General features: G+C 44.4%; 1 protein-coding gene across 2 annotated transcripts in view; it reads right to left on the reverse strand.

Annotated features, from left to right (window-relative positions):
- CSDC2 (cold shock domain containing C2) overlaps window positions 1–2,515 on the reverse strand; it is a 133,332-nt gene extending 130,817 nt beyond the window's left edge. Inside the window, exon 1 of one of the 2 annotated variants that reach the window (XM_033929377.1) lies at window positions 2,375–2,515. The gene's annotated coding sequence lies outside the window, so the exon portion shown is untranslated. The remainder of the gene's footprint in view (window positions 1–2,374) is intronic. The other variant, XM_033929376.1, reaches the window with a different exon arrangement.
- Between the last annotated feature and the right edge of the window lie 6,793 nt (window positions 2,516–9,308).

Below are 9,308 nucleotides of genomic sequence, written 5' to 3' on the forward strand. Positions count from 1 at the left end.
CAGGACAGAATGTCCCATCTCCTAGAGCTGTAACCACTGACAGAGTAATGTGGATGCTCTGTTAGTTCACTTGAATATATCAAAATAAAGGCTAGCAAGTGTTTATTACTATTTTTATTAAACTAACATAATAGCGTTTGGGAGCCATCAACCCCTTGCTCAGGTCAGAACAGAATGAGCAAATGATGTCGTCATTAGGAGTAACATATAAGTAATCCAAATAAATCACAGTGTTCAATTAGCAAAACTAAATTATTCATTTGTGAAACATTCAGACCCGCAACCGTGATGGTTAAAATATAAACCAAACCCGTATTGCCGTAGGGACCATCATGATGTTTCACTGCCCTGACCACCTTTAAACATTATAAGAAACCACCATGTCGTGATAGGAATTCAAGAAAACCAATTAATAAAAGTGAAGCCTATCTGTGTATAACGTGAACTGCACATTCAGTGTAAGTGGTCGGCTGGCCCCCCAATTACTCAGGCGATACTGGATTTGCTGCTCTCAGCTCTCAGAACTGGTGAGTTGTAACCGGTGTTTTTTTTATTATATTAAAAAGTGGTCGGGGCAGTGAAACATCACGATGGTCCCAACGGCAATACCGGTTTGGTTTGCGGGTCTGAATGTTTCACAAATTAATAATTTATTAGTTTTGCTAATTGAACGCTGCGATTTATTTGTATACCTTGAAGACTCAGCTCAGTGTCTTAGTCAATTTCCCTAGACCAGGGGTAGGCAATTCCGGTCCTCGAGAGCCGGAGCCAGGTCAGGTTTTCAGGATATCCACAATGAATATATACGAGATGGATTTGCATGCACTGCCTCCTTGAGATGCAAATCTATCTCATGCATATTTCTTGTGGATATCCTGAAAACCTGACCTGGCTCCGGCTCTCCAGGACCGGAATTGCCTACCCCTGCCCTAGACCACTGTGTATTGATAACATAAGTAAACCACAGAGGAAAGGGATTTGGGGTGATCAAGGTGACAGTAAAAAGGATGAATTACAAAGGCCAGATCTAATTCAATAAAAGGAAACCATGTTATAAATCAATTCACATAAAAAATGCATAAATGAGTTCTTATCACTTCCAAAGTGACTGCTCATTGTAACTTTACATTGTAGTCTTTTATGCCTAGATTATTCTTCAAGTTTTCTTCCCACCCTGATCACAGATCATGGAGGAACAGTGCCAGAGGCACACTACATTCAAGCATCTTATCAGGGATCTCTGATTTATCAAGAAGTTTTTTGTTTCTCAAAGAAACACAGGGGAAAACAAAATCCGAGATTAGATCCCTTTCAGCGCCATACCTCAACTCTAAAGAGGGGAGAAAAATGAACAGAGGCAGGTGATGCCACAGATTAACCACTTATTGAGGAGTGAGCTTTGGAGGACCAGGCTAGGCTCCATTTGGTCAGCTGCAGGCAATGTCTCTTATCACCCCGAACCTGAAATCCCCCTTGGGGTGAGCCCGCCCCCTGTCTAGCACCATCTCCCGGGAGAGGTGCAGATTCATCTTCCATGGTTTGTTGTTTCTTCACTCATGACAGATCTCCTGTCAATCTTTATTTGCTATGCTCCAGGGCATGGGAGTGGAGTTAGAGCTTCTTCTAGGCTGCTGGTTTAAGATTAGAGCAAGGGTGTCAAAGTCCCTCTTCGAGGGCCGCAATCCAGTCGGGTTTTCAGGATTTCCCCAATGAATATGCATTGAAAGCAGTGCATGCAAATAGATCTCATGCCTATTCATTGGGGAAATCCTGAAAACCCGACTGGATTGCGGCCCTCGAAGAGGGACTTTGACACCCCTGCCATAAACTGTCACCAGCAGAAAGAGTTCCCTCCGCCCCCTGCTGTGCGGGGGGGGGGGGGGGGCGTTCCACCTGCGGACGAAGCGGATGGAGCTGGGATTTTTCTCTTCCTTTGCTGCCAGAAAGAAACAAGACCTTTCTTGTTCTTTATCTAGGGCAACCTCTCGCATCAAATCTCCCCGAACCATAACAAAAAAAAAAAAAACCAACCAAAACTCAGCCCTTGCCCAAGGGGGTTACTTCCCCGATTGCAATACTACAAAAGGAGCCGTTTGCTTAATCCAACCTCCGCCGCCTCCTCCTCCTCCTCCCTCACCACAAGCAGAAAACCCTACCCGTAGTAAACAAAACCGCACAGCATGCTGAGGAGGGGGTTTTCCTTCTTTTTCTAGGCAATTCTCGTGTGCCTTTCAACAGTAAAAGAAAGAGCGAACGGGGACACAACAACCAACACCTCTCGGGGGGGAGGATCTGGCTGCTATTATTTTTGCAAAAGCTTCAGCACCCTCCTTCCTCCAAACCTCCCACACCGGCTCCTGCTCCAGGGTCTTACCTGCGAGTCCTTCCCTAGGGACAGGTAATCGGAGTGGAAGGAGGTGTGAAGCCGCCGCTGAAGAGCTCAGGTAAGGCTGCTCCTCCCTGCAGCAGGCTTTACCCCCTCTGCTGGCTCTTCCTGCTCTTTCTTTTGCTTTCCCCCCCCCCTGGGCTCGGCGTACGCCCCTGGCCTGACGTCACGGGTGGGCGGGGCCGTCGGGAGCTGGAGAGAACGTCGCCCGTCGCCTGGGTCTTCTTTCTAATTCTCCTCTCTCTTTTGCAGCTGCCCCCGATTCAACCTCGTGCTTTTGCGTTTTTCACACCGAAAAGGGAGCCCAAGCAGGCCCCGACGACGAGACAATCAAGGCACAACAATGGAGTCGTGAGGATGAGATGTCAATAATTCAGCCACGGGTGTAAAGGTCAAAGTTCACTTTAATGATAGTAGCACTGCAGGGACTCGAAGACTATCATTAAAGTGAACTTTGGATTTTGCATTTTTGAAGGCATTAGTATTAGATGGATCATTCAGGTCTTTTTTTTCTGCCATCATCTACTATGTCACTATGTAGTATGATTCACCAGTATGGTCCAGTGTGTCTTTCATAGATTGCAAGCTCTTTGGAGCAGGGACCGACTCTTGTATGTTTAATGTACAGCACTGCCTGCGTCTGGTAGTGCTATAGAAATAATAAAGTTTCAAGTTTAATGTTTTTTTTGATTAATCGCTTAATCATATTTCTAAGCGATGAACAGTTTAAAATTACATTTGGTGGGAAACAATACAATACAAAACTTTATATAATAACATTAGGGATTAAAGTTTAACTTAACATACTCATAACACAAGGAAAGAGGGGATGTGAAATACAAATCAATATAGGAAAGTAGAACAAAAAGGGAAAAGTACAAAAAGAGAGACAAATAAAAGGTATAATATAATACAGTAAAAATAGTTTAGCCTAAGGATTATTAAGTTAGTTACCAAAGGCATATTTAAAGAGAAATGTTTTTAAATTACTTTTGAATTTTCCCAGATCCTGTTCTTCCCTTAAATAAATTGGAAGAGCGTTCCAAGTCTGTGGTGCAGTAACCGAAAAAATAAATTGCCGTCTTGTATTTATAACCTTAAGAGAAGGAATGGTTAGTAAATTCTGTTCATTGGATCTCGAAGTTCTACTTGGAGAATATGGAATTAATAATTTATATATAAATGCTGGGGTTTTATTAAGAAGAGATTTGAAAGTGAGTATGCAAAGTTTATATGTTATCCGATGGATAACTGGAAGCCAGTGCGTGTTTTGTAGAAGGGGTGTTACATGATCAAACTTTCTGGATTTGGTTATAAACATAAGAATAGCCTTACTGGGTCAGACCAATGATCCATCAAGCCCAGTAGCCCGTTCTCATGGTGGCCAATCCAGGTCACTAATACCTGGCCAAAACCCAAGGAGTAGCAATATTCCATGTTACCGATTCAGGGTAAGCAGTGGCTTCCCCATGTCTTTCTCAATAACAAACTATAGACTTTTCCTCCAGGAACTTGCCCAAACCTTTCTTAAAACCAGCTACGCTATCTGCTCTTACCACATCCTCTGGGAATGCGTTCCAGAGCTTAACTATTCTCTTGAGTGAAAAAAAATTCCTCCTATTGGTTTTAAAAGTATTTCCCTGTAACTTCATCGAGTGTCCCCTAGTCTTTGTAATTTTTGACGGAGTGAAAAATCGATCCACTTGTACCCGTTCTATTCCACTCAGGATTTTGTAGACTTCAATCATATCTCCCCTCAGCCGGCTCTTTTCCAAGCTGAAGAGCCCTAACTGTTTTAGGCTTTCCTCATATGAGAGGAGTTCCATCCCCTTTACCATCTTGGTCGCTCTTCTTTGAACCTTTTCTAGTGCCACTATATCTTTCTTGAGATAAGGAGACCAGAATTGAACGCAATACTCCAAATGAGGTCGCACCATAGAGCAATACAGGGGCATTATAACATTGTTAACTGTCCCTTTTTTTAAAAAATAATTCCCAGTATCCTGTTTGCTTTTTGGGCCGCCGCCACACATTGGGTGGAAGGTTTCATCGTATTGTCTACAATGATACCCAGACCTTGAACAAAGTTGATGGTAGGTACAAAGGAGAACTGATACTGGATCTGGGGAGGATAAGCAGAGGGAAAAGAGATAGAGTCCTGAACCTAAAAGGGATGAGGCTGGATTGTGAAAGAAATGTTGGATGCAAAGTCAAAAGGAAGTCTAACCAGAAACTAAATCACCAGACAACAAAGGTAGGAAAAATTATTTTATTTTCAATTTAGTGATCGAAATGTTTCAGTTTTGAGAATTTATATCTGCTGTGTGTATATGAAAAACGAAAGGAAAAAATTGCATTACAATTAGTAAAGGGGGCAGGATCTGGGGCAGAGCTTGGGTGGGTTTAGGGCGGAGCTTGGGAGGTCTTTGGTTGGGTTACTTAGCTTGAAGTAGTTGAGAAACATTGCTGTAGGCAATCAGCCGCCGCGAGTGCCTCGCCTCTCCTACCCTCTTCCCTGCTGGCACCCCCTACTGGCGTCTCAGAGCCCGTCTGGAAGGCCTCTGCGCATGCACAGATGTCAATGTGATGAGGTCACACATGCGCGAGACATGCCATTACCTGCAGCCCTCGCTACATTTTCCGACTTCGTTCTGGCCCCAGATCATTTTTGAGTTGTGCAGGCCTGCTTTAGGACAATAATCACGAAAACAAGGGAGAAAACTGCAGATGTGATGTACAAGGCACAAGATCCAAATAGTGGCTCTCTTATGTGAAGAGACAGGACCCGATACAGTCTGTGTTTCAGAAAACACTCCTTCCACAGGGGTCCGGGATGTTATGATACATACACTTAGAGAACCATAAACGACAGGTGACATAGAGCTTCTGTCCTGCGGCAACTCCGTTTAGTAACTGATTGTCAAACGTCACCTGTCGATTACGGTTCTCTACATATATGTACCATAACATCCCAAACCCCTGAGGAAGGAGTGTTTTCTGGAGGAATGAAAATATGCCCCTCCAGTGGTCACTGACCCCCCTCCCACCCCCAAATACACCACCCAAAGCGGCTCCCATTCTGTCACAAGCTGAAACGTTTTGGAGCTCGGGGGTCGATTGAAAAAAGTGGATTTTTGCCGATTTGTGTCTGCTGGCTGTGGAGCCTAGCGAGGCACGTCCTGCTAAGGCAAGTGCATCACGTGACCCCCTTGCTCAGGACTCTGATTATGTCATATAGGGCATCTATCAGAGTCATCAGCTGGGGGGGGGGGTAAATGTCATCACCCATTGTGGGAGTTCAACGTAATCTGGTAGGGCTAATGCATGCCACAAATGAGGCTGCTGCTGCCTTAATCTCCAAAGTCAGGGTCTCAAATTACCTTTTAAGGACAACATCTAGCCTGGAATCCTGCTCATCCTTTAAAATTACTTCTTCTTTACTAGGTAAGGAAATACGCTTGGTAAACTTGCTACCAATGAATCCATTGTAGGCTGAACAAACAGCTGCTGGAATTCAGGAGCTATGGGGTACAGGTTTGACATAGTCCTAGCAATCTATAAGGAACCCTCTGGGTTCTTCCAGTGCTCTGTGATTAGCATAGTAATGTCAGGATGCAAGGGGAAAAATGTGGTCTGAATTTTAGAGCCACTCATATTAGAGCAGTGTGCTGTAGAGAATGACACGGTGGATGTTACCCGCGGCTAGCCGTGAGTAGCTGCGGGTAACCTGCCAAAATGGTGGAGGGGGGAAAAGGTGCTCACCGCAGGTATGGGGACAAGGCCATCCACTGCCCCGTGGAGCGGTAAATGGCCTTGTCCCCACAGTTAAGGGAGGGAACGCACGCGGTCACTGAACGCGCGTGGCCCCTCTCCCTCCTTCCTACCTACCCAAATCTATCTATCTCCCTCCCTCCCCCTTACCTTCATGGTGCGTTTTAAGGTTTGAGACTTGTTGAAAGCCGCCGGAGCGTACGTGCAGATGCATGCGTGTGTAGGCAGAAGCTTCTCCTCTGACGCAACTTCCGGTAAGGTAAGGGGGAGGGAGGGAGATGCACGAACCGCGTGAGGGGTGCCAAAGGGCAGTAAGGTGGCGAGAGGGAAGGGTGGATGCTGCGGGGATGGGGACGGGGCGGTGAAGGCGGAGACGGGGCTGTGGAGGGGATGGTGGTCCGGTGACGGGGCAGTGACGGGGTCAGATTTTTTCCCCATGTCATTCTCTAGTGTGCCGTTTAGGTCTGAGCGGATTTTGAGACACCCCCCCCCCCCCAATTCTTCCATAGGCTATCATAGCCTGTACTCACTGCACTGTACTGGTGCTTTTTGCCTGCTTCAGATCATACTGCAGCTGGAATCTGGAGAAGACCACTGCCTCAAACAAGCCTATGAAATATCCACAATGCTGTGATCTTCGAGCTGCCAGTTGGACCAAAATCAGACTGAGACCTCAGACCCACTTGTGGCAGTGAAGGGAGGGAACACAGCCGGGCCCGTTAAAGCCCTGCCCAGCCTGCACTCAAGTGCCTGATAAATCAGGGACAAGCCTAGCTTCCAGGGCAATGAACCTCGAGCTCCACAAATGAAAATGCAAACCGGTTTAAAAAGGTTTCCTAAAGGATTGCCCTGTTAGCTGTAGACTGCTGCTCAGAGAGTCTGCATTGTCTACCCAGCAGAGTTGCCCCAGGCAGGGGCGTAGCAAGGGTGTGTGGGGCCTGGGGCGGAGGCACCCTTTTTCTGTCCTCTTCTCAGTCCCCCATGATCCTTTCTGCCCCCTCCGCTGCACGCGTTCCCCGTTCCCCCATACCTTTTTAATTTTCCAGGCAGGAGCAACATCACGAAGTTGCCGCCCGCGTCATGTTGGCTATCCCTCTGATATCACTTCCTAGGAAAAGACATCAGAAAGAGGCGACACTGATGCGGACAGTACGTTCGTAATGCTGCTCGTGCAGGGAAAATGAAAGTGGTACAAGAGGAGGAAAGAGGCACAAGCGCATAGCAGGGGGGTCAGGAAGGCGTGTGGGGGTAGAGAGGAGGACGGGTACCAGCGCCCTCCCTTTTACTGCACCAATGGCCCACGCCATGGCACTTGAGCATTGAAAGCCTCCAGATTTGGATAAAAACCCCCAAATAATAAAATATACTCTGAGCAGATCAGAAAGACACCTTCTCAACTCACTTGTAGAAGGAAAAACTGAAGAGAGGCATTACAGCCCACTGAGGAAATTTTCGATGATGCCTTCTGTACAGCTCCTAGTTAGGGGAAGTTAACCCAATGGTTAAGACTCAAATGCCCTGTGAACCAGAATTTCTATTGGGTTTTTAGCACCCCCAATAATTTTGAAAGTTGGCTGCTCAGGCCTAATGTACACAGGGTAAATGAATGAAATGAATGAGATGAATGAAAACAATCTGGTAAGTTAAGGCACTGTAGTAGGTATTAAATAATTCTATCAGAGAGAAGTGCTGAGTTCAATTAAATTGCTTTTAAGGTTGTGAGAATGGAAAACAAAAACACCATTATAAGAATAAATGTAACCTATTACAAATTCAAGGCTATTTGTATTTCTTCTATTTCTGGATTATTAAAAGTGAATTATCATACAATCAGCAGGAAGCAAAGCTGCAGAGCTGATCAAGAGATTAACTGAATTACCACCATGGGCTTTCATTAAGTGGACAATTTCTATATGAAATCCCTTTACTGAACAAATAATGGCCGCAACCCAAAAGCCATTACAGAGAAATAAAGTTCCATCAGCGCAAGAATTTGTTCCAATTTTAATCATGCCCTTATCCACTTCCTTCCCTCTTTGCCCACCAATCTTTCAATAATCGCCAACAAACTTCCCCCCTTCCCTTCTCCTCTCCCCTTCCACCTCTCCAAAAGTATTAGGACTGCAGATGTCATTTCATGAAATTATGTCTAAAAAAGTGGTTCTTAAACCTGTCCTTGAGGACCCCCAGTCAGTCAGGGTTTTCAAGATATCCTTAATGAATATGCATGAGGCAGATTTGCGTGCCTAATATATTCAAATCTGACTCATGCATATTAGTGTCTCAACCTTTTTTAGCTCTGGCACACTAAATGGAGCAATTGTTTTCGTGGCACATTATAATTTAAATTATAAAATTGCAAAACCAACAAGAAATTAAATTTGAGAGCTATTTATTAAAAGTTCTTTAAATTATGTATGGGTAATTGTAACAATGGTGAAACTAAAGAGATAAAATATAATTGCTAATCAATGTGATGGATGTGCTTGTTTTTGAGTGCACATTAACTCATAACGTGGCTCGATAGTTGACAAGCTAACACGCATTTCATCATCCACCATCTGTAGTCGTTCTCTTTTTTTTTTTTAGTTTAATTTCTGTCAGAGCTGAAAATCCAAGTTTGCAAAGATAATAAGATCCAAATGGTAACAAAGCTTTGCTTGCTTTTGTTGCTCAAGTTAGCATAACTACTGCATAATTAAACTGAAATTACTTGCTGTTAGTTTTCAAGGACCAATCATGTCAAAGAATGATGCTTGTCTGGGCGGTCGTATTCTTACGCATACAGATGCTCATAATATTAGAAACATAGAAACAGATTCTGTTGCATGCAACGTACTTGCCATCTATTCTAGTGTATGCTTATGAAGGGAATTTTTTTTAAATAAAGTAAAAATCTGGAATCTCTCATGGCACACCCAAAATCTCTTCGGGGCACACCAATGCTCCACTTGTCTAACATATTTAAAATCATAGCTCCTCACTGTGGTCAGGAACTGAATATAAGTCTCCAAGATGGACCAAATGTTGTTTTATTTTTCCTTTTAAAGGTGAAGCAGGCATTAGTTCCTGGCTTCTAATGTTATATGACAGTACAGGTATAGTGTTTAAACCCATTACATTAACGGATGCTAGAATAGATGTGTAAACT

The sequence above is a fragment of the Geotrypetes seraphini genome, chromosome 2, assembly GCF_902459505.1.
Source record: "Geotrypetes seraphini chromosome 2, aGeoSer1.1, whole genome shotgun sequence".
Classification (NCBI taxonomy): domain Eukaryota; kingdom Metazoa; phylum Chordata; class Amphibia; order Gymnophiona; family Dermophiidae; genus Geotrypetes; species Geotrypetes seraphini.